Raw genomic sequence first — 26,629 nt, forward strand, 5'->3', positions numbered from 1 at the left:
TGACCACAACTGTGTATAAGGACGGTGCGGTGCCACGCAGGGTTACGCTCAGCATGGCGTATTTAAGAAGAGTGTCACTAAAATGCAGGGGTCTATTGTCGTTTTGCACAATCCTGCCTTCGGAGTCCAGAGTCCTAGAGAGTTACAAGCGCCCAGAGTACAAAGGCACCAGTACAGCAGTAGAACAAATCCATTCGGAAACAAAGTCAGGTTGGACCAGCAGAGAACTATAGGATATCAGCAGGAATGTGATAATAATAATAAAAATAATCAATAATCAATATGCGTGTTCTTACATAGCATTCCACACCAGATTCATTCGGTTTTTAAGTTCTGTAATAACAGGTGTTATTATTATCAAACCGCTCTGCATTTTATTGACCTTGGAATGTTGAAAGGTTGAGTAGGCCTTGCTGCTGGCCGGCCTCATGGTCAACTTGCGCGCTTATCCCATCTCAACTCATGAGCTATCCACCTGAAATGTCATGATTGCATGTCTGCATACATCTCATAATGGCTAGACACATGACATGTCGGGTCCCACATGCTTGAATTCATACATGTGGCCACTCCAGTGTAACTGTGTCAAGAGATGCAGTAACACACACAATACCAGGGCTGACTGATATGTAGACATGGCGTAGGGTGAAGGGGAAGGAAGCAGGAGGCAGCAAAAACAAGCCACAGCCTTGTCAATATGCTGCACTAACAGCCACAAACTGCACTGACTAATCCCGAGGCCCTTCCATACTGGGAACACTGGTTGAGGAGCTGAACTCCCCTCCACATGGCATCTCCGCCCGTGATGTTGCAGCATCGCCAATGTGTGTGCCAGGGCAAAACTGGCAAGCTGGTGGTTATCCACATGTCCAGGGCAGGCAGGATTCCTGGTGGCGGGACAAGGTGACACATGTCAGAGTACATATCAGGACCCAGTTAGAAGCGATGAAGTCAGTAGTGGTCGGACATCTGGATGTCAGTCCTAGGTTTGCACACAGAAGACGCTCACATAATTATGCTGTGTTTGAAGTTAAACACACCTCCAGAAATAAAAGTGTGCACACAGCCCTAGTAACTCAGTATATGCCACCAGCTTCCACGTAATCTGGTGTTGCATGTTTCACCAACACTGTGCACTGTGTCCATCAATAAGCTGCAGCCAAGCTCCAGCTAGATGAGCTTGCGAGTCCATTGCACTCGCAAGTTCGCGCAGTATTTCTAGAAACCCAAAATCATGCCTGAACTCATGTTCGAGTTCACTTGGTCAATCAGAATAAGTAAATCACTAGAGAAGATTCAGCTGCCATGGAAAGCCCTAGAATGTCCAGGGAGGTCCTATACACGTCCAGCTCACTTCTGCTTTCCTTTGGTTTGCTTTCGCTGTAATGCTAGAAGTGGTTTAGAGGGGTGTTGGTCAACTTTGGCGGGAGTTGCTGCTCTTTCCTCCCAGTCGAGTAGTTTCTCGTCTTTCTAATTGAGGAAGGAGTTTGTAAGTGATGTGCAGCAGATCAGCTTCTTTTAATCTCTGTGCTACTGGCCTGAGAAGCATTCTTGCACCATGCACCATTAATATTCCTGGAAGCGGTCGCAAGTGTGTTCCACTAGCGCTATGCGCTGACCATGCCGTCTTAATAGCTCGTATGTTAGCTGCTCTAGACGAGTTGGTGGATTCTTAGAACATGGTGATAGGTAGCAGGGGTCTAAGATTAAACACTGCTATTTTAAATGTCAAAGCATCATTTAGAAAAACAATCCTCTCTGGTCTTAAAATACTTCTCAGTGCACAAGATATAACTATTTACGTTTAAGCTTTTGCATTAATTTATCCTGGACCCCTCATGTTGACAAAACAAAGGAAAAAGTGAGACACACCGGCCCCTTCAAGAGATTCGACAGGAGTCATGAGCGGCATGACGAGAGAGAGGTGGAGGAGAAAGTGAAAGGGAAAGGAATTGCGTTTTGTATCTGAAGAGAATTAAAAGAAGACGTACATATCAGATGGTGTTGCGTCCTCCTTTTAACCCCCAGCCTCCAGGGGATCACAACTGGCGACGAGGCTGTTCTCCTCCGCACACCGCATCCTCTTGTATCCGCATGCAGGTGATCCCACGTGCTACGCTTCTCCTCCCAGTTCCTACTCCAGACCGCTTCCCAGAGAGGCCCTCCACGTGGGACGGCGATCCCACCGATGCCGAGTCTCCTTAACTTCCTGCATTCACGGACCCTCCGCTCTGTTTCACTACTGCGCGGCAATCAGCCAGCGGCTGGCTGCTCGCACGTGCTGGAGCCCGTTGTCACACGCAGACTTCACAGGTGGGTGCCACTAGGCCTTCTGCTACGCCACTTCTCCTCTTCCTCAAGAGGTACCACCCTGAGCCTGCACGGACGGCTCAACGGCTGTTTCCGCAAGCACGTGTGCCAGGTACACTGCGCCCGTTCTCAAGTGGACATTTCACCCATTTATATGAAAACAAATGATATGTGGAAAAACGCCGACACATTGGCCCACACAGCATTCTCCTCCCCCACGTGCTATGCACGCCTGCTGGTCTCCACATCATCGGCCTTCACGGCCATTCTATTCCAATACTGACACCCACCCCCCTGGAGAGACTATAAGTGGAGGCGCACCTCTGCCACCTGTCATACCACCTGTGTTGCATGCCACCTCCGTTTTCCATGACCCCGCAGGCAGATATAGGCTGACGATGGATGGAATGGATAGATGATTTTAACAATTTCATCAAGGCAGCCGGGGAAGAAACCTCATCTAACCTACACAACATGTTTCTCAACACTGCCGGCAGTGAAGTGAAGATGTTTATCAAGACCATTCCCCCGGAATAACAACCTGACTTCGCAGCACTCATTATCGCCATCAACAAGCAACTTGTCATCGAACCCAACCCGCGATTATGAGAGATACATATTTAATCACTGTACCCAGAAGGCGGAAGAGACTGTAGACAAATTCATCACTCGTTTGAGGATCAAAGAGGCCACTGCAAATTCCATGCTTTTTCGCTAGACGAAGCCATCCGGCTGAGGGTAATCGAGTGGTGCCTGTCCCAGACTCTGAAAAAACAACTACTCAAGAAGCCACTGTCCATAGATGAGGTCAGTGAAATGGCCAGAATCTTCGAAAGAGTGGACGCTTAAGCAACTCTAATGTCAGGGGGCACCATCATCAAACCCGAAAAGAGCGAACTGATTGCAGCAGTCCAGCCAATCAATAACAGACCAGGAGACAGGAGCACTGCAGGAGGGTACCAAGCAACACCCAGGATGCAGAGGCAGTGCTATCACTGCGGGATGGCGGTGCCCCATTCAGGAACGTGCCCTGCTCTCTCCCAGAGATGTGGCAATTGCAGCAGAGAAGGACATTTTCAAGTGGTCTGCAGTGCGGACAGACCCTTCCACACACCGCGGCCAACATCTCCGCAACAGTATAAGTCAGTCAGTAGATTTCAGCAAACCCCAAAATACCAGAGATGCCCATACCAGCAGGGACCGAGACGCTATGTGAGGGTGGTTGAGGACCTCTACCCCGAAGGTGATCCCCAAGATTTAGAGGCCTACGAACAAAGCTTGTACTTCCAGGATGAGTATGACAGACCACCTCAACCTCACTCTTATCCGTACACAGCAGTGCCACACAGACCCACATATCAATATGAATACTATGACCAGTATGAGCAAGATGAATATGTCAACTTCATCCAAAATGACAGAGAGGCGAGATAAGCGCCCAAGATACCTGTCAACATTGATGGGAAACAAGTCTGGTTCCTGGTCGATTCAGGAGCCACTGTCAACATTATGGGATAAAAAGAGTATCTCCATATCCCCGACAGGCCAACGTTGACCCAGACGATATCCAACATTTTCCAGTGGGTTGCAGATCTCCCTCTCCAGTCCATAGGACATTTTGGACGTCGGCTCATACACAAAGGACTGTCCACCAACACTATTATCCTCGTGATTCGAAGCCCAACGAAAGGGAGATGCCTTCTAAGCTTCCGCAGAGCGTCATGTCTGGGACTAATTGACATACATGTCCACGATGGTGACATAATACACACCACTGCTTCCCCAAAAGACCTGAAGGAACATATCTGCATGATGGGAAGCACACACAGACTCAACAATCCAATCACAAAAGATACAATCCTGGCAGACTTCCCAATACTCTGCAAAGGACTAGGGAAGATGAAAGGCCCCCCTGTCAAATTGCATGTGGACACGACTGTCCGACCTGTTCCTCAACACCCGAGAAGAATATGATTTCACCTACAAGCTGCAGTTTCACACGTGCTCACACAGCTATTGAATGACGACATCATTGAACCGGCCACCGGACCGACCCTGTGGGTCTCGCTGTTGGTACTCGTCCCCAAAGAAGGGGGCCGTCTACGACTCTGTGGACATGGGAATGGCCAACACTGCCATCCAAAGAGAACGCCATCCAGGACAGTGCATAGAGGATATGATAATTCAACTGAACAAGTCAGTCCTCTTTTCTAAACTAGACCTGAACCAAGGCTACCAACAGATGGTGCTCCATCCTGACTCAAGGGCCATAGCACCTTTCGCTACCCATGACAGACTTTTTCCGCTGTAAACGCCTTAACATTGGCATCTCATCGGCAGCTGAAATCTTTCAGGAGGCCATCAGGCAAGTCATCAGACCGATGCTTGGAGCCCTAAATTACAGTGATGATATCCTTGTCTTCGGGAAGAGCATGATGCTGCCCTGCGGGTGATCTGTGCAGCTGTTCAACAGGCAGGCTTGACCCTGAACATTGACAAGTGTCAAATCAGCAAGGTCAAGCTGAAATTCTTCGGCCATATCTTCTCAGCAGACCGCATGATGTCAGATCCTGACAAGGTCTCTACCATTTTCAACCTATGAGAGCCAACCCAGGGGGCCGACGTACGGTCGTTCTTAGGGATGGCAGGATACTGCACCCGGTACATCCCACACTACGCCTCCATCACCAAGCCCATGCGCCGCTTACTCCAGAAGGACGCGACGTTCATTTGGTCAGCCGACTGTTAAGGAAGCCCGGAGGCTGGTTTACTTTCACCTTGAGTGGAATACTGAGGTTGTAGTGGACGCCAGCCCGATTGGGCTAGGAGCCATACTGGCCCAGACCAACGGGACTGACACACATCCGAGACACATCATTGCCTAAGCCAGCAGGGCATTGCCCCGCCCGAGTCTGCCTACTCGCAAGCCAAAAAGGAGAGCCTGGCAGCCTTGTGGGTGTTCAAACACTTAAACAACTTCATGTTAGGCAAGAGGCTCACGCTCATCACCGACCATCAGGCCCTTCTCTCTCTGTTTGGTAACCCCAGGACCAAGATGCCTCCCAGGATCGAGCAATGGGGCATCAGGCTCCAAGAATATGAGATCATCCACCAGCCTGGTGGCAAAAACAATCCGGCCGATTACCTATCTAGCCACCCAGAGGGTAAACCTATTTCCAAGCCTGGGGACACCCAATATATAGACTATGTGGCAGCAAATGCACTCCCACCTGCTGTATCACTGGAAGCAGTTGCCTCTACCTCTGCGGCATGGCCTTAGCGATCAGCCTGACGGAAAACAACAGGTGGAAGGACTATCGGAGGGCCCTGCAACAACACCCAGGGGCATGTAAAGATGAACTGGAGAGACTCGCCATGGTGCACACATAACTGGCCGTAAAGTACAAGGTGGCCCTACTGAGAGGATGCTGTCAAGACCGGTGGGGGGGTCTGTACTTCCGCTCTCTATATGGTAGAGGAGAGGCACAGAGGACCCCAGCCAAGATTCTCTAATACGGTAGCTATGGACGAGCAATCAAGGCCTAGCTTCTCAGGAGGTGATGCAGGCTGGTTCTTAAGTACAGTGTATCCCCAAGCCCCCACAAAGGAATGTCCACACACTGTATTACTGAAAACACCGTCTTTATATAATTAATATTCCAGGGTTATGTACACTTATCACAACAACGCACTTTGTGCTCAGGAAAACCAATAATGATAAATATCTACAATTCTAAAGTGGTACCACTAATATTAGACCTCATAACAGTGCATTCACAATACTGTAGCAATGGCACGCAGATCAATAAGCAGGAAACCAGCAAATAGAGAGAGGAGAGATAACAGAGGGTTGAAACAATAGGCAGAATACTGGCCCCTACCACTGGACACAGTTCTGTGTGGAGATCCCCCCACCTGGGCAACCTGTAAAATAAAGAGATATAACACAAGCCCAGTCCATATATTGTTCAACAGTCTTATTCTCTCCTACAATGTTTTTACCCCCCCAATGTACCTGGTGGAGTCGAGTTCTTCGAAGAGGCGTCGACAGATCCTTCTTGAATGACCCCCTTTAAAGCAGGAGTCACGGATCGTCGAGAGGCGTCGAGAAACGTCGAAGACCTCGGGGTTCGGCGACGGGGAATCGACGGCCCTTCTTGAATGCCTTCCCTTTCAAGCGGGAGGCACGGGGCGTCGAACGTCCGTCGACAAACGAGGTAGAACGATGTCGGAGAGGCGGCAGCTTCGTCCGAGCGGTGCTCGTCGGCGTCGGGGCGTCGGCGTCCTGCAAGGCGGAGGTGTGCGGGGCACCTCGATGACAATAGTTCTGGACCGCAAAGATTGTAGAGACGGGAGCCCAGCAAGGGCGTCGAGTCGCTCGAGTCTTTGGGATCGTGAGGTGGCGGGAAACCCACCGGCGGATTCTCCTCTGCGCGTTGGTCGTCCTCGACTTTCTCCGGCAGGGCAAAAGCGGTCGACGGTGCGGACGAGGGAGTCCTTCGAGTCAAATGTTCTTAGGCAAGGAGCGGACGGCTCCGGTCGTCGGCGGCTCGGCGTCAAGTGGTTCCCCCGGCTGGGCAACACAACTTCGACGGGCCTCCAGCGGTTGCACAGACCTGCGAACCCTGGTCGACGGCAATGGACTTCGACAGCGTCGATGTCCGGGTGCTTTACTTCGGTCTCCTCGGCAGTCCCCTTCTCCGGTCGGCAGCCTTTCGATGGTCTGGCGTCCAGGGAGCTTCGGCGAAGATTCAGCGGTGCTCGATGGTCCCTCGGAGCACGGGAAGAGGGCGCCTTACCAGGTCCTCTCTCGGGTCAGTCCTCGACGATTTCGACAACCTTCAGTTCCGTCGAAGCAAATGCCACAGCAAGTCTTCTTCTTCCAGCTGGACGTCGAGGATCAGCAAATCCAGTTACTCTTGAGTGGAGACTCAGCTTCTGAATGCTTCTGAACAATTTCCAGTGGTGAGAGGTCCCCAGATATACTATTCTGTCTCTCATCCACACTGCTGGCACACACACAGCAGCCAATCACACAGAAGGGCATTCATGCGGTCAGTCAGCCAATCAGGCACACAGTGCATTCAGGCCACACTCCTCCCTTTCAGACACTCACAACAAGGAATGTGGATTGGGACAAGTACCCAGCCATTCAACACTACACACTGCATTCAGGCCAGTTTCGGGCAGGGCTGTCTCAGTCTTTGTCTCTCATGCCAGAAACCAGACAACCACAACAAGGAGTGTATATTGGTCACACACTCCATTCACCCAGGTCCCACCCACAGGAGGTACCCATAACATACAGTCACTGGGAAGGCTCCAGTCAGTCTAGCTGGGCCTTCACAACAACACCATATATGGAACTTCCACCCAACAGCCAGCCAGGGGGAAGGGACAGAGCCAGGGCTTCCCAGGACTTTGGGAAAAACAAGACAACAGGCAATAGAAAGCAAGAGGCCACAGGGGCCATCTTGTTTCTATCAGGAATCAACTGATCCCAATGGCAGGGCCTGGGTATCCCAAAATGGAGGACACCCAGAGCACCTGTCAAGTTTAGCATGGAGCTGCCACCAGCCCATACCCTGCTCTGTGGGCCACCCACAGGTGCCCAAAAACATACACTAGGGGCACAGGGTTGTACCCCTACCCATGGGTGCCATAAGGGTATCCCATGGGTCTGTTCACCAAACCAAAAGAGAGCTGCACTGCCAGGAGTCCCTCATGGACTCCTGGGCAGAAAACATGACAGAACACACGGTAAAAACAGAAAAAGGACAAGGATTCAGAGGCCCTGTCCCTCAGATGCATTTCCGGCATCACAGTCGCCCCCCCCAGACTGAGGTGGAGGGTGCCTAATCTCCCACGGGATAGACACCCTCATCCAGACGGTCAACATACCTTCTGGAAAGGCCATCTGCATTATCGTGACTCTTCCCTGGTCTGTGCTCTATGGTGAAGTCTAGCCCTTGTAGGCTAATCGACCACCTGAGCAATTTCGGATTCTCACCCTTCATCTGCATAAGCCACTTCAGGGGCTTATGATCTGTTTGGACCTTGAAGGTGGACCCCGTAAGGTAGGGCCTAAAACGCCTAAGGCTCCAAACTATACTAAAACATTCCTTTTCAACAGTAGCCCACCTAAGTTCTCTACCCTTGAGTTGTCTACTGATGAATATGATAGGATGTTCTCTCCCTTTGTCATCTAACTGGGACAAGACAGCTCCAATTCCGGTGTCGCAGGCATCCGTCTGGACGATAAAGGGTCGGCTGTAGTCAGGCGCACTCAACACAGGTGCCCTACACAGACTTTCTTTCAAGCCATCAAAGGCCCTCTGACAGTCTTCAGTCCAATTAACCTTCCTAGGCTGTTTGGGTGAAGTTAGAGCTGTCAGGGGTGCAGCTATGGTTCCATAGTCTGCCATGAAATTGCGATAGTACCCAGTGAGGCCCAAAAAGGCTCTCACCTGGGTTTGAGTAGTGGGAGTCTCCCAGTTCTGTACGTCCTGTACTTTACTGGAGAGAGGTTGGATTTGACCCCCTCCTACCTCATGACCAAGATAGGTAACTTTCCCCTGAGCTATCTGGCACTTGGTGGCCTTGATAGTGAGGTTAGCCCTTTTCAAGGCCTGCAACACCTTATCCAGATGTGTCAAATGCTCTTCCCAGGTGGAACTGTAGACGGCAATGTCGTCTAAGTAAGCCACACAAAAGGCTTCCAGCCCACTGAGCGCATGGTTGACCAATCTCTGGAAGGTGGCAGGGGCATTCTTCAACCCAAAGGGCATGACCCTAAACTGGTAGAGTCCCTCAGGTGTGGAGAATGCCGTCTTTTCCTTGGCATGGTCCGTCAGAGCTATTTGCCAATAGCCTGAGGTAAGGTCAAAGGTGCTCACAAATTTGGCAGCACCTATAGTGTCCACGAGCTCATCAGCCCTGGGCAATGGGTGCGCGTCAGTTTTGGTGACGGCATTGACTCCTCGGTAGTCCACACAGAACCTCCAATCCTTGGTACCCGCCGGGGAACTTGCCTTGGGGACAAGGACCACTGGACTGGACCAGGGACTGGTGGAGGGTTCAATAACACCCAGATCCAACATCTTGGCGACCTCAGCCTGGATGTGGTTTTTGACGGTATCTGACATACGATAGCTCCTGCTTTTGACAGGCACACTGTCACCAGTGTCAATTTCGTGCTTACACCACGGTGTAAGGCCCGGTGTCAGTGAAAACAGAGGGGCATACTGCTGGAGCAAAGCCCGGCAGGCCCTCTGCTGCTCTTTTGTCAAATCTGGAGAGAGTTGTACTCCCTCCACTGAGCCATCCTGAGGGTTGCTATGCAGCAAATCAGGAAGGGGCTCACTCTCATCCTCTTCTTGCCCTGAAGCTAGCAAGAGACATGAGACCTCTGCTCGCCTGTGGAAAGGCTTGAGCCTGTTGACATGGAATACCTGGGGGGCTACCCCAGAGGCTCCCATGTCCACCAGATAATTGACTTCGCCCATCTTGGAGATGATCCTGAAGGGTCCAGTCCACTTGTCTGCCAAAGCTCTAGGCTTGGTAGGCTCCATCACAAGGATTTCCTGTCCCGGAGTCCAATCCACTTGCGAAGCTTTCAGGTCATGCCAGTACTTATTCAATTCCTGGCTGGCCTTGAGATTTGCTGTTGCCTGACCCATCATTTGTGTCATCCTCCGCCTGAGGCCTAACACATAGTCCCCCACTTGCTTGGCGGGACCTGGAGGGGTGGCTTCCAAGCCTTCTCGGATCAAGGCGAGGGGCCCCCTCACGGGATGTCCAAAGAGTAACTCAAAGGGGCTGAAACCAACACCCTCTTGAGGTACCTCTCTGTAAGCAAACAGCAGGCATGGCAGGAGGAGATCCCATTTCCTCCTTAGGGGCTCTTCCAAAGCACCTAGCATGCCCTTGAGAGTTTTGTTAAATCTCTCAACCAGACCATTGGTCTGGGGGTGGTAAGAGGTGGAGAACTTGTAGGTTACCCCGCACTCTTTCCACATGGTTTTCATGTAACTAGACATGAAGTTGGATCCTCGGTCAGAGACAACCTCCTTGGGGAATCCAACACGGGTGAAAATGCCCAGGAGAGCCCTGGCAACCACCTGGGCAGTAACAGTCCGAAGGGGTATTGCCTCAGGGTACCTGGTGGCATGATCTACCAAGACCAGGATGAACCGATGTCCACCTGAAGTGGGAGGGTCAAGGGGACCGACGATGTCGATGCCCACCCTCTCAAATGGTGTGCCAACCACTGGTAATGGCTGCAGTGGGGCAATGACCCTGCCTCCAGTCTTGCCAGACAACTGACAAGTTGGGCAGGTCCTGCAGTGGGACTCCACCTCTACTCCCATCCGTGGCCAGTAGAAATGGGCAGAGAGCCTCTGCTTAGTCTTCTTGGTCCCAAGATGACCAGCCAAGGGCACCTCATGCGCCAACTGCAGTAGGAAGGGCCTGTAAACCTGGGGTACCACCAACCTCTTGCGGGCACCAGGTTCGGGCTTAGTGGGCTCACTAACAAGGAGCTCACCCTCCCAATAAATCTTGAATGTCCTAAGCACTTCACCTTGTGCCTGGGACAGGGCCTGTTTCCTCAGGCCCTCGAGAGAGTGGCACTCTCTCTGTCCCTTACAGAAGTCTGCCCGGGAGGGTCCCCCTTCAGCTAACAAGCATTGAAGGTCGGGATGATCCTCCGGGTTGAGAACCTCTCCCACAGGAGAGTCTTCTGTCTCTTCTCCCACAGGAGTTGAGTTTGGGTTTTCCACTGGACCCAGCCCGTCCGGAGCATGGATCCCAATGGGTGCTGTCGGAACAGCAGGAAGAGAAGGTGTTCCCTCCACAGAGGTGGCCTTCTTGGTCTTCCTTCTTCTTGCCTTAGGCCTCGCCTTTGGCTCGGGTACCTGACTCACAGCCAGACCCGGTGTCACCTGTGACCTAGTGACTGCAGCAGCAGTCATGGGAAGACCATCCGAGATCAACCCCAACTCTACTAGATCATTTCCTAACAGAATGTTAGCAGGGACATTGTCCTGAACCAGGACAGGGAGCTTTGCTGTCTTGTCTCCAATCATGAGTGTGACTAGGGCTACAGGCGATAATTTGGGAGGCCCACCAGCTAACCTGGTGGTTCTCAGAGGAGCACCTACATAGTCCTCTGGCTTGAGCAGGGTCCTGTCCACCACCGTCATGCTTGCCCCAGTGTCTCTCAAACCAGTAGAAGGCTGGCCATTCAAGAGGACACTTCTCAAAAACCTACGGGTGTTCTGCGGGATAGTTGCCAGTACTTCTGCGTACTGGTCCCAGGCCCCAAGGGACACTAAGGAAATCTCTACCGGAGCACCAAATGTGATTCCTGTAGAGGAGGGGAGGACAGTGGCCTCCACCTCAGCCACGGGGTAGGGTAGGTCAGGCTGACAGCCTGTACTCCAAGTGCCTTACCTTTACACTTGGGGTCACCCCTTTTGTGATCCAGAGCCCCACAATCCCAACAAGTGCCAGGAGTGCGGGGTACGGTACTGGAACCACTGGGAACCTGCTTTGCAGCAGGTGGACCACTACTCTTATTCCCACCCACAGAGGACTTATCCCCACTAGATTTTTGGGTCTTAGGAGAGGAAGGTTTTGGTTTACCCGACTGTGATTGCTTTTGGGACTCCTCAGCTTTCTGAGAGGTCCCCTTTTCTTTGTCCTTGTCCTTCCCACTGGAGTCCTTAGGGGACACCCGGTGGGAGACCCACTTGTCAGCCAACCTAGCCAGCTTAAAGGGGTCCAAAATGTTCTGGTCAGCCACATACTGACGCAGCTCTGGTGAACAGGCTTCAGAAAAATGCTCAAAAAACAAGAGGTGGGACAACTCAACAAAAGTTTTCACCTTGTAACCGTCAATCCACCCCATCATGTTCATGTGCGCAGTACTCACCCAGTCAACCCAAGACACATTCTCTCTTTTCTTAAGATCCCTGAACCTTTTTAGGTATTGGGTAGGTGTCTTGCCAAACTTGGCAATCAAAGCAGACTTCATACACTCATACTGACCCCTTTCTTCCACACTCAGCTTCAGAATACAGTCATATCCAGTTTGAGGCACTCTGCTTAACAAACACTTAGCCCAATCTCTTTTATCTACATCATGAATTGCACAAGCCATTTCAAACGCTTCAATCCATTGGAGGATATCTGAACCCTCCACAAACACACCAACCAAATCTTTCATAAACTTGGTGGCTGGGGACCTGCCACTCTCAATTGGTCTAGCTGAAGTCTCCACTCTAGCTCTCTCTAGCTGGATTCTCTGACATTCAGTGTCCTTGTCTTTGAGCGCAAGATCCCTATTCTTGAGTTCCACTTGCTGTGCCAGCTCCTCTTTCTTAAGCTCAGCTTCTATTTCCAACTTGCGATATTCAAAGGCCAATTTCATCCTTAATAACTCAAGTTCCATGGAATTGCTGGGGTTTGGAACAGAGGCAGCAGGAATGGTGGCATTCCCAGAAACAGATTCAGCGACAACCCCAGGGGCAGAGTCCTCACTGGTTGCATCCCCCCCTTCATCAAGGGTTTCACCATCAGTCTGGTAGTCCACCAGGGCAGCTATCAGCTCAGCCCTAGACTTATCCACAAAGTCTAACTCCCTGGCTTCACAAGCACTCTGGAGAGCCTCTAAGCTCATCCGAGTCAATTTACCATTTGCAATGGACTCCATTGCCTGTAATGCAGTTATTTGGTACACACCCAAACCTTAATCTAATAAAGTGCGGATATTTTGTAAGTGGCACGGTTATACACTGAGTCTTAAAACCATAAGCAATCCCACCGCTGCCACCAGCTTGTCAAGACCGGTGGGGGGGTCTGTACTTCCGCTCTCTATATGGTAGAGGAGAGGCACAGAGGACCCCAGCCAAGATTCTCTAATACGGTAGCTATGGACGAGCAATCAAGGCCTAGCTTCTCAGGAGGTGATGCAGGCTGGTTCTTAAGTACAGTGTATCCCCAAGCCCCCACAAAGGAATGTCCACACACTATATTACTGAAAACACCGTCTTTATATAATTAATATTCCAGGGTTATGTACACTTATCACAACAACGCACTTTGTGCTCAGGAAAACCAATAATGATAAATATCTACAATTCTAAAGTGGTACCACTAATATTAGACCTCATAACAGTGCATTCACAATACTGTAGCAATGGCACGCAGATCAATAAGCAGGAAACCAGCAAATAGAGAGAGGAGAGATAACAGAGGGTTGAAACAATAGGCAGAATACTGGCCCCTACCACTGGACACAGTTCTGTGTGGAGATCCCCCCACCTGGGCAACCTGTAAAATAAAGAGATATAACACAAGCCCAGTCCATATATTGTTCAACAGTCTTATTCTCTCCTACAATGTTTTTACCCCCCCAATGTACCTGGTGGAGTCGAGTTCTTCGAAGAGGCGTCGACAGATCCTTCTTGAATGACCCCCTTTAAAGCAGGAGTCACGGATCGTCGAGAGGCGTCGAGAAACGTCGAAGACCTCGGGGTTCGGCGACGGGGAATCGACGGCCCTTCTTGAATGCCTTCCCTTTCAAGCGGGAGGCACGGGGCGTCGAACGTCCGTCGACAAACGAGGTAGAACGATGTCGGAGAGGCGGCAGCTTCGTCCGAGCGGTGCTCGTCGGCGTCGGGGCGTCGGCGTCCTGCAAGGCGGAGGTGTGCGGGGCACCTCGATGACAATAGTTCTGGACCGCAAAGATTGTAGAGACGGGAGCCCAGCAAGGGCGTCGAGTCGCTCGAGTCTTTGGGATCGTGAGGTGGCGGGAAACCCACCGGCGGATTCTCCTCTGCGCGTTGGTCGTCCTCGACTTTCTCCGGCAGGGCAAAAGCGGTCGACGGTGCGGACGAGGGAGTCCTTCGAGTCAAATGTTCTTAGGCAAGGAGCGGACGGCTCCGGTCGTCGGCGGCTCGGCGTCAAGTGGTTCCCCCGGCTGGGCAACACAACTTCGACGGGCCTCCAGCGGTTGCACAGACCTGCGAACCCTGGTCGACGGCAATGGACTTCGACAGCGTCGATGTCCGGGTGCTTTACTTCGGTCTCCTCGGCAGTCCCCTTCTCCGGTCGGCAGCCTTTCGATGGTCTGGCGTCCAGGGAGCTTCGGCGAAGATTCAGCGGTGCTCGATGGTCCCTCGGAGCACGGGAAGAGGGCGCCTTACCAGGTCCTCTCTCGGGTCAGTCCTCGACGATTTCGACAACCTTCAGTTCCGTCGAAGCAAATGCCACAGCAAGTCTTCTTCTTCCAGCTGGACGTCGAGGATCAGCAAATCCAGTTACTCTTGAGTGGAGACTCAGCTTCTGAATGCTTCTGAACAATTTCCAGTGGTGAGAGGTCCCCAGATATACTATTCTGTCTCTCATCCACACTGCTGGCACACACACAGCAGCCAATCACACAGAAGGGCATTCATGCGGTCAGTCAGCCAATCAGGCACACAGTGCATTCAGGCCACACTCCTCCCTTTCAGACACTCACAACAAGGAATGTGGATTGGGACAAGTACCCAGCCATTCAACACTACACACTGCATTCAGGCCAGTTTCGGGCAGGGCTGTCTCAGTCTTTGTCTCTCATGCCAGAAACCAGACAACCACAACAAGGAGTGTATATTGGTCACACACTCCATTCACCCAGGTCCCACCCACAGGAGGTACCCATAACATACAGTCACTGGGAAGGCTCCAGTCAGTCTAGCTGGGCCTTCACAACAACACCATATATGGAACTTCCACCCAACAGCCAGCCAGGGGGAAGGGACAGAGCCAGGGCTTCCCAGGACTTTGGGAAAAACAAGACAACAGGCAATAGAAAGCAAGAGGCCACAGGGGCCATCTTGTTTCTATCAGGAATCAACTGATCCCAATGGCAGGGCCTGGGTATCCCAAAATGGAGGACACCCAGAGCACCTGTCAAGTTTAGCATGGAGCTGCCACCAGCCCATACCCTGCTCTGTGGGCCACCCACAGGTGCCCAAAAACATACACTAGGGGCACAGGGTTGTACCCCTACCCATGGGTGCCATAAGGGTATCCCATGGGTCTGTTCACCAAACCAAAAGAGAGCTGCACTGCCAGGAGTCCCTCATGGACTCCTGGGCAGAAAACATGACAGAACACACGGTAAAAACAGAAAAAGGACAAGGATTCAGAGGCCCTGTCCCTCAGATGCATTTCCGGCATCACAGATGCCGACTCATCATCCCCGCGACCCTACAGGCAGAGGTCATCAAGACGGCGCACGAGGGACACCGCAGCGCTGACAACACAAAAAGGCAGCAACGGGGCCATGTGTGTTTCCCCTTCCTGGATTCAATGGTCGACCGGTGGGTGAGAATCTGTGTAACGTGCCAATGCACAGTCAAAGTAGAAGCCCCGACGCCACTCCAGCCAACTCACATCCCTGACCACATCTGGAAGAGGGTTGCTGTTGACTTCTAGGGACCGCTAGAATCAGGAGAATACCTTCTCCTATTCATTGATGAACATTCAAGATTGCCCATTGTAAAGAAGACACTGGCCACAGCTTTTCCACATGTAGCAGTGATCTTCGACGAGGTCGTGAGTGAGTGGGGAATCCCTTGCATCATCAAATCTGACAACGGGCCCCCGTTCAGCAGACATGAGCTTTGCGGCATTCACAAAACACATGAGGTTCACCCATCAGAAAATCACTCCTCGTTGGCCACAAGCCAATGGGATGGCCGAGAGGTTTATGGCGTCAATCAAGAAGACACTGCAGAGGGCCCGTCTTGAAGGGACCAATCCACATCAGGCACTCTGTACCCTACTACGGGACTACCACAACACTCCTCATGAGGCGACCAACAAGACCCCAGCCGAACTCATGATGAAGTATGACGTTTGCACACGAATCGTGAGCCATCCCACATCTCAGCCAGAAGGAGATCAGGCGGTCATAAGAAGGGATACAGAGCGGAAGGAGAAAATGAGAACAGACACCGACGAGAGAAGAGGAGCCAGGCTGAAAGAGTTCCACATAGGTGACAAAGAGTGGGTACAACAAGTAATGTCAAGGAAGACTGACACCCGATTCGCTCTTCAGCCGCTACAGATCACATCAGTGAATGGGACCATGGTCACGGCGGCCAATACTGAAAATGAAGTGACACGAAATAGTTCCCTCTGCAAACATGTTGTAAGGAGAGAGGATGAAGGACCCCTGCGTCCTGACCCGGACCCAGAGCCTCATGAACCTAGAGACGATCTGTGGATCTCAGCAGAAGAAATCTGTCGCTGCCAACCTGAGCCATCCGAGACAGGCAGGAAGACCTGGAATAACGAGACAAGCGGCAGGCTTCAGCGAAACATCAGGAGACCGCTTCGCATGGCGGAAGAATGCTAAGCAGACGTCAGGACATTTGTCCGGGGGTGAGGTTACGGGCACTGGCCCCTTTAAGAGATTCGGCAGGAGTCATGCGCGGCATGACGAGAGAGAGGGGGAAGAAGGAAGCAAAAGGGAAAGGAATTTAGTTTTGTATCTGAAGGTCATTAAAAGAAGACGTATATATCAGACGGTGCTGCATCCTCCTTTCAACCGCTAGCCTCCAGGGGATAACACACACGATGGGTGGTATTATGTTAAATCACCACCCTATTGATTAAATGACTACGATCATCTACAAAGCTAGGCCAGTGCTCGTTGCCAGCCATGACATGGGCCACTGTGGCCACTGTGGAGGGATTTCAATATCTAATCCTGTTCAAACAACTAAAATGTCCTTCTGCAGTTACCCTCTGGATGTGCAGGTGTCGACTTGAGTACAAACATTACAGTTGGAGCTAAACCAGTGATTTTGGTGGGTATCCTTGCCAGAAAGCCCCAGAGCTATGTATACAGGTGTGGATGAGCAGTCATTTCTCAGTAGGTTACCTATAGAGGCAATAACAGCAGCCTGTGTCTGGAGTAGGTCCACCATCACCTGAGCTGGGCGGGACATCTGACTTGGTACAATGATTGAGGGGATATCCTATGAATGCCAAGACCATTTGAAAACAAAAGTGGGGGCTCAATGGCAGATCTAAAGCGGGGTTCGAAAAGGAGAAAACATCTGTTCAACTTATCTGTCTTTGACTGCAGATCATGAGATCCACCCATGTCTGCACTGGGCTCGAAACTCGCCATTGACGTGGCGGCTGAGAGTGGACGAGTATCTGCACAAGAGGCTTCCAAGCTATTGAGGAAACTTCGGAGAAGTTCTGTCCATGCTGGGCGGGGACGGGGAGCAGAAGACTATGCCCTCGGCACAGGTCCATATGTTTCTCCAATATTGAGAAGCTGGGTAGTTACCCAATGCCGACCGGCTAGGTTTCCGCCAGTGTCGCCACTAGACATCCCGGTGCATTGTGACTTGGTTAACTACCTGGCGGCAGCTCTTTAAGTGACACAAAAGACTGTTGGACTTTTTTAAATTACATTTACATAAAAAAGAAATGCATTGGAAAGCATATGCAAATTGGAAGGATTTGGGAAATTGTTCATGCTTTAATTAGCAGTATTTATTTGTGGTCAATTTTCATTTTCTGCAATAATGTTTTTTTGACTTTTCTTGGAGTTTTTAGTGCCTGTGGATCCTTATTTTCTCTTCTTTGTCGGGTTGTCCTTTTTTGGCCCTCTGTCTTTTTTACGCAAACTTTCTCTCTTTCAAATTATTATTATTATTATTATTATTATTATTATTATTATTATTATTATTATTAGGAGATTTATTGAGTGTCAAAGTTTTAAACACAACCAAACATGGATTCTCCTGTCCCTTAGCCTGATCCTGTTCATTTGCTTTTGCATCACTATTTGAATGTGCCCGTGTGTTTGCCCTACCAAGCCTTGTGTGGCTTCTTCCATTTGTTTCCCCTCTCTTCTCTTTTAAGAAGTTACTCATTTGAGACACCCCTTGCAATAGGGACATGGGTTTGACCCTGGCAAGGAGGAGCCAGGGACCCTTCTCAACCTTCGTTAGGTTGCCACCCTCGAGAACACCTACCCCAGAGGTGGTGTAAGGGAGTGAGGGGGACACCTGTCACTGCTATTCATTCAGCTGTGCATGTACATTGCGGCCTCTGTCTCTGTCCCGATGCCTGTCGGCCTTTGCCTTGGCCACGTTCCTTTTGTACTCTTTGAGATGGTTTCGATAGACTACAGTGACCAGCATGCACCATATTCAAGCACAGCTTCTATTCATCCTCTGTGTTTTGAGGGCATTGCAGACACCTTAACAGATGGGTGTTCCACAGAAAATAACTGCATTAATAGCTTAATGAGAAGTCTACAGATGCCCGCACTGCCCTTAGAAGTATTTTTCTAGTATCTTGTAACCCTTGCAGCGTTCTTCAGGGCAGAACGAAGATGCCAGGGTAGTGGTAGCCGAGCACAGTAAAGACATAAAGTCCTGAAGAGATTTGAGTGCCCTTTACTGGACCAATGACAAGGTACAGAGAAGATAAATATATGTTATCTTTGATGTTCACTCATGCTCATAGAAAGACATGGGCACAACCTATTATGGCACTTGGCACTGACATTTGGCCACCTTGTCGCTATCATACCACCACCGCTGATATATCTGGGAGCTATTATAAAATTGGGAAACCCGGGAAGCTTGAGAGCCCATGAGCCATGTCAGTGTGCACGTTCCATTGTCGTCTGGACATACAGCGTGGGACACGTTTGAAAAGGCTCTCCCCACCTCAGTGCCACTCCTCCATGAGAGCCCATCGTTAACGCGGCTACAGCAACCCTGTCACTCTTGTTGGGGCTCTGAGGCCTCACTTTCAACACATCCATTGGAGGAGGATCATATCGACGCCATAGGATGGTCTTTATATGATGGCCTCCACACAATGCTCAGTTGGTAGTGAAGATTTATTGATGAGATACATAAATAACAAAGACCCCCAACCTGTTCCCAGCAGGTCCTTCAGCCAACTGACCCGAGATAAAGAATAACATTCTGTTCAAGTGCAGGACACGCCACATTCCACCCACCCCCCACATTCTATCCCTTCCCTTAAGCACATAAGTCACAACAGTCGTCAAAAGCTCCTAGAGTGCAAAACAGTTTAATAAAAGTATATGAGATTGGAGAAATTAGTAGGGTCAGGATATAGCTCAGTAGGTTCAACAATATGAGTATATGTTAACGCATTGCTCTGCGTGACCCTTAGACAGGGGTTAGGATTCCAGGACTTCTACTCTTCCACTCATGCAGAGAAATACTCCTCATCGGACATCCGATTCGGGCGAGCTTCACGGGGGTAAGGGGCCTGAACTGGTGCGCACTCACACAGCTGGTTATGGATGCCAAGAGAAGTTCCAGCCCACACCCCCGACTTCCCATACCTCCACATCTGGCCCCCTGCCAGTGTACTATACACCACGGCCATCCCTTCATCTCAGAGGTAATGATTACCTGCGAGGGGTTAGTACTCCGCTGACCTAGAATAAATAGGGGAAACAGATCTCAAATTATCTGGAAGAGGAGAACAAAACAAGTTGACAACCAGGAAAATCAGTCATTGAAATCCCCCACCCTGCACAGACATCTCTTTCATATTATGCCGGGGGGCATGCTTTATTACAGTTGTTAGAAGGTACCCAGGTGGGGAACTCCCACTATGGAATTGGTAACCAGAATGATCAGAAGGTGGCCGCACCAACGGGGAGCCAGGGCTGACTTTTGCTGATGGGCTCTTAGCGTCACCTGCGTGAAGACAGAACTGACCGAAATAATGAAGGACATCACATGATCAAGAAGCTTTTCATCAATAAGATGCAACTTCATATGAAAAGATGTATCAGGTGGGGATAAGGAGAGCTTCATAGGGCATCCTATAACACCTCAAGTGGACCTGGGGAAGGGCATCTGGCCACTCGAACCCTGCTTCCTAACACACTTGAGCTAATTTGGTCTTAACCACACCATTTCTCCTCTCTAGCCCTCCAGCTGGCAGTGGATGGTGAGGAAAGTGTAGAGCGTGCTGTACATTCAGGGCTGTCAAACAATCTTTCAATATATTACTAAAATGGGAACCTTGATCACTGATTATTATTATTATTCTTATCTCCTTTTCAGGTGATGGTAAAAACAAAAGACGATTTATTAGTTTGCTTGCAAGACAAACAGACAGCATCCCACCCATTAAGCCATTTCCTCCTGATTAACTAGACCCACCAACCAGACCAATATCTTTAAGAGGTGAATGACCACATGACCTTCAAAGGATCGAGAAGGTTTGGGCTAGGCCTTCTGGCACACTATTCCCACATGCTGTCTTTACACAAAGGGTTCATTAATGAAATAAGGCTAGTCCTTCCTGACGGCGTACGGCAAAAGTGCATATGGTAACAACACTTCCAGTTCACGATGGCGGCTTTGAAGTGCTTCCGGACTCGCCTCTTCAGGCGAGGGGAACAGGGTATCCACCTCATGGCCACTTCTGGTCTAACTTAATGACCCATTGTTCAATCCGGGCAGTGCCAGTGCAATCCACTGGCCTTAGTCCTACGGCCTTGTCCTAGTAACCCAGGATGGCGGAAAGAATCATAGTCAGCAGTTCTGGTGCCCATGTTATGTTATGTTATGTCCATTTATAGAGCGCACGATCGCCCAAGGGCATCTTGGCACTGAGAGGGAAGACCACTAAGACAAAAGACACAGCAAACTAAACAAGGGTGAATAACTCAGAATAGGTAAGTCTTCAATGCGAGTGATTTCAACATGCCCAGTCCAGTTCATGTTTGGCACTACTTGTCCAACGTGACAAGAGGTATTTCAACAAACCAAAGTCCACTAAAAGAACAGAAAAATAAATTCATAAGATACCGGGGCGGGGACTGATATCAAAGGGGAAAGAGAGCAGAATAGCCCATATGGAATCAGAAACCCCCTCTACCCCCACTCCACCTGTGCCAGTGTTTATTTATATATTTAGTCTAGTGCCTGTGTGCTTTCATGTTTGAGAGCAGGTTCTTTCACTATACACAGTGTGGTTTGTTCACTATACAGAACCTTCTAGGCTGGCCCTAATCTTGGGAGGTCTAAAGGCCAAAATCTTATGTATCTCCCTTGGGGACTTTCTAGGGACCCTAAACCGGGATAGCGCGATTGCCTTGCTTTGCCCTTTGTGGCAGGGTCATTCACCTGACCGTGTCAAGAGCGGATGGCGACTCCTCTCAGCCTGGGGTTGGAGGTCTAGTGTGGAAGCCAGAGCCAGTCCTACCCCAGAGGGGCAAGGTGGCTTCTGGCAGGGCCTAGTCCGTGCCCCTTCTTTATGTGTAAGGCATTTGAAAAGGTTGCTACTCCTAATCTCCACATTCCTCTATTACACGTTGTCTACTTGTTCTGGGTCACTACAGATAGCAGTAGCTCCAGCGATAGACCAAAGAGGACACAACTCACAAAGACATCCAGACAACCGTGTTTCATGCACCACCAAATTATAGGTTTTGGTGGATTTAACGGTTGCCTTGTTGTTGGACGCAAATCCTCCACTTTATCTCCAGAATTCATATTTATCCTCCCTTTTCCTTTCATGCACTTCTATCCTTTCCGTTGACTTTGGAATGCTCGCTCCAGCTGCAACAAGTCCTACTCTATTCTTGAACTATTCTTTCAGCTTCACTTGCAATTCCTGTGCTTAACTGAACCCTGACTCACCACTCACAACACTTCCATCCCTGCTTTACTTTCCACATCTTCTACTAAGTTCGCTCGCTCACCCTGACCAAACGGGTGTGGTGGTGGTTTTGCAATGTATTCAACCACTCACTGACCTCAGGAAATGTAGCACAGATTAGAAATTAGCATACATTAAACTATTCCTGATAGACCCATTGGAAAACACAGAAGACCTTACCAATTCCTGACCGATATCAAACATCTCATACCCAAAAACAATCCTAGAATGCCACGTATATAAACAAATCCTGGAACATGTACAAAACAATGGGATACTAGTCCAGGCACAAGTTGGCTTCAGACCAATGAGAGGAATGGAAACAGCATTACAGTCTATATGGGATGATCTAAAAATCAATGTCAACTCCAAAGACACCTAGCCACTAATACTACTAGACCTATCAGCAGCCATCGACACAGTCAGTGACGAAACCCTCATCAAAAGACTCAGAGAAACAGGAATAAGCAACAAAGCTTTACTATGGCTACAATCCTTCCTGACAGAAAGACTAGAAACATGTCCAAGCCCCTTCAAATCAGCCCCACCCAACACAACCTGCGGAGTACCACAAGGCTCATCACTCTCACCAATGCTCTTTCACATCTACATGTCCCCTCTCATCATACTCATCAGAAAACATGGACAGACGTGCTACAAATACGCAGACGACACACAAATCATCTATAAAATCAGCACGAGCAAAGAACCAGATCTAACCCTTACAATATGTCTCACAGTAATAAACGAATAGGTGTGCAACAACAGCCTTACACAACAGCCAGGTCAAAACAGAAATCATAATCACGCGCAACAACCCGTCAAATCAACTCCACATTCCATGGCCTATGGAAATCGGAAATCAATCAGAACCCTCCAAAGTAGTTAAAAGCCTTGGGATACTAATGGACAACGACTTAACGCAGTAGTAAAGAAGTCATTCTTCCACCAACACATGATCAAATGGATATCCCCGCTCCACACCATCCAACATTGAGCAGTTGCTGTCATCTCCTTCGTCAGGTCAAGAATAGACTATGGAAACATCATCTATCTCGGAATGCCGGACCACCTCAACAAAAGACTCGAGTGAATCCAGAATGCAGCAGCAAGACTACTGCTCAGACTCGCCAAGAGAGAACCAATCACACCAACACTAAGAAGCCTACACTGGCTGACAGTCAAAATAATACGTTTCTCCAAGACACTCTGCATAACCCACAGAGCAATCCACGGCCAAAGAGCTGAATTGATATAGGAAAAAAATCTCTATTTACAAACCAAAACGAACACTCATATCCCGCAACGAAATTTGACTCGAACCAAAACAATATTCGAATTTGAAAATGTGTGGATGTGCATCTTGGGAAAACGTATGAACTCCCGAAATGAATTCGAACAGAAGAACACCTATCATTCAGGAAATTACTAAAAACATTACTCTTTTACTCACTGAGCTAATCAGAAATCCCTGTCAGAGAAAAACAGCCATTGCAAAACAGAAGAAACACCCAAAAATAACATAAATCTACTCGAATGAACCGAATCCTGGCTACCCAGGAAATACAGCACTTTAACACAGGCCACCATAGAAGAACATGAGCCCTGCCAAACCAAAATAACCCTCAAAGAGAAGGGCAGAGACCACCCACATCAGTAACAACTTTCCACTATCTTGCATACTCACCCCCAAACACTAAAACAAAACACACATACCTCTACAGGAGCAGAAACCTGAAGCCACCACAAAGTGCACAGAATCTACAAACACCATCTGACCCAAACACACTACAGGAAACCAAACCACAAACCTCCCCATAGACAAAGCATCACCAAACCATTACCTACCAAAAAACAACACCCTTTACAGTGACTGGTTTTTCAGAACTCAAGCTACCACCAGCACAACAAATCTCTCTTGCGCTCTCGATCCCACTAACCATCCTGAAACCTCCTTCCTTTTCAGATCCACCGAGCGCCAGGAGACCATGAAAATTGCAGCGTTGCACAGTAGAAATCACAATAACATAACATCTCTGGCTACTCCCTTGAGTCAATTGTCTCTCCTTATCCATGTGACCTTCCAGTCAACTCTAATCACATCTATTCTTCAGATCACTGTAAGAGGATTCAATTCAGCACTACAGCCAAATTAACACCTAGTCTATAATACTGAATGAAAACCCTTATTGATATATCTTTAGGTCCAGTTCATGCGTTCTGGATGACTACCCCTGTATAACACCCCTCTCTTGGAATCCCCCTGACCCCACTGAGCCAAGAAGTAGTTCTGTTTTGCAAGTTTAAAAGGTTTATTTGATAATTTAAACAATAGATATATATATGACACCTTATAATAAATTAATAATTGAATAGCACACTTAATCTGATATGATAAAGATCAACAACGGAGAATCTGGCACTAGCACACTTCTTATAATCACTAATGAGTTGACATGAAATGGATCAGGTAGCACACTGGTAAATAGGAACAAAAGAAGAAGGTGGTACAAAATGCTTTATGGAGTTCAAATGGATGCAAGGTTGAATGAATGAAATGCAGTATAGAGATACTCAATATGATTTCAACAAAACAATGTAATCACTTTTCTCTGGCAATCCCCTCCCCCCCTTGATGCAAGGCAAGGAAATGGAAGGAAACACACAGTTCTCAGAAATGCAATCAAATGTGATTCAGTTCAATCCCAGCAAGCTTAGACAACAGTAAACAGATAGGAGTTTTGAAATCACAGGCCCAAATTGCTTTGATATGTGCTGGCAATGAATGAGAAATATGCTGGAAACGCTTTTAATTCCCTTACAGAGGTTCAGGGTGAGTGGTATCTAGTTAATATTAGTCCAGGCTCACACTAGCAATGAGGCAGGGATAGTTAGCAGGTTAAACGAATTTCTGGCAAATGGAAAGCAAACAACAGCAGTTTTTACATGTGAAGAAATTGCAAATCGCGGTAAAATTCGCGGATGCGTGTTCCGCGATTGCGGTAAAACTATAAGGGGTAGGAATGCGGTTCTTGGTTCGTAGGAAAGCCACGATTCTAAGCTATCAAATAAAAGTTATTGCAAGTCTCTAGCCCAAACGGTCGCGGAGATATGAGCGATTTAATAAAGGTCGTTTTTGGGTTTGCAAATTTTAAACGCACACTTTTTCAAAATGACAAGTGACAAATTTTTGCAACTTGCAACTAGAAATGACAGGTGACAGATTTGGAGCTATCAAGCAGTTCTACTTAGGTTAAATAGATTGAATTAGATGAATTTAAACTAAAAGCTTGGTTCTACACAGTTTGCTATGTACTCACACTATATTCTTGAGTGAAATGGGCCTCGCCATGGATCTGGTCAGGGTTTTGGACTGGGCTCGGGTCTCTCTCTGGGCACAGCACTGCTTTCTCTCTGGGTACAGCACTGCTTTCTCCCTCTGGTCTGGTCTCTAGTTCTGGATAGATTGAAGTCTCTAGTTTGGCTTTCTGGAGGTTGATGGAGGTAAGTATGGATTTTTCCGGCAGAGCGTCCCGCTGCAAATGGATTTGGAAAGGTCCCTATCTGTCCTGTCTGTCTGCTTTTATGTGTTTAGAATGTGGGTGTGTTCTAGCATCACTGACCCTACCTCTCTCTCAGCTTCTAATTGGTCAAACTTCCATTCCTCCGCTTGATTGGCAAACTGAACTGTGAGTCAGATTGATGTCATTTTACAGCCTGCAGAAAGTCCACTCCTCCTGTCAACTTACACACAAATCTAGATTTGAAACAAATACATATTTGCAGAGGTACATATTGTTTTAAAATCATATGCACCCATCATGCATCACAGGAGGTATCCCCTGTTCAAACTCTGCTCTTCCTGGGAGCTTGCATTCAGAACTGGCACATATTTCACTTTTTAACTGCTTTTTCAATTTCCGACATGGACCCAACTTTACATACATGTGTGCAGGGGGTAGGGACATTAACTGATGAAGTTTCAGATTTTTAACATGCACACATTTAGAGTAATATCCACTTTTCCGCTAAAACCCCCCTGAACATACCACCGGTTCCTACCACGTCTTAAACTGTGGGCAGAAAAATCACAAGAATTATGGTATCATTTATAAAATTTTCACATGTCCGCACTATGAATTATCCCCCTTTTTATAAAACCATATCCTTGCTGCAGGGGTGTGTCTTTTCAGGTCACATGGTACAGAAACCAGTCTTTCCAGTTTCTGCCAAGCCAGCTTGCTTCTCACAGGCAGTGCTCCTCCCAGCTTCTCCAGGAGGAAGCCACTTTTTACGACGTCTGTAATAAAAAACCTTTGCCTGAGTGGAGAGGGCTTTGTTCACTCTCTGGCAGAGCACAGGAAATTCAATTATCAGATAGATGGCATATCCTTAGCCTGGGCAGCAAAAGGAAGGTTGGCCTGGGAACACAGTGGTGACTCAAGTTTCACTGCTGATGGGTAGTTGCTAGGCAAAATCAAGTTCCTTAAGCCAGACCTTCAGCTAACTTTTTGTTGCTTTTAAAATAACTTGTAATTTTACACATGCAGCTAGAATGCTGATTCTAAGCGCAAAA

The sequence above is a fragment of the Ambystoma mexicanum genome, chromosome 5q (assembly GCF_040938575.1).
Source record: "Ambystoma mexicanum isolate Mex_15411 chromosome 5q, UKY_AmexF1_1, whole genome shotgun sequence".
Taxonomy (NCBI): domain Eukaryota; kingdom Metazoa; phylum Chordata; class Amphibia; order Caudata; family Ambystomatidae; genus Ambystoma; species Ambystoma mexicanum.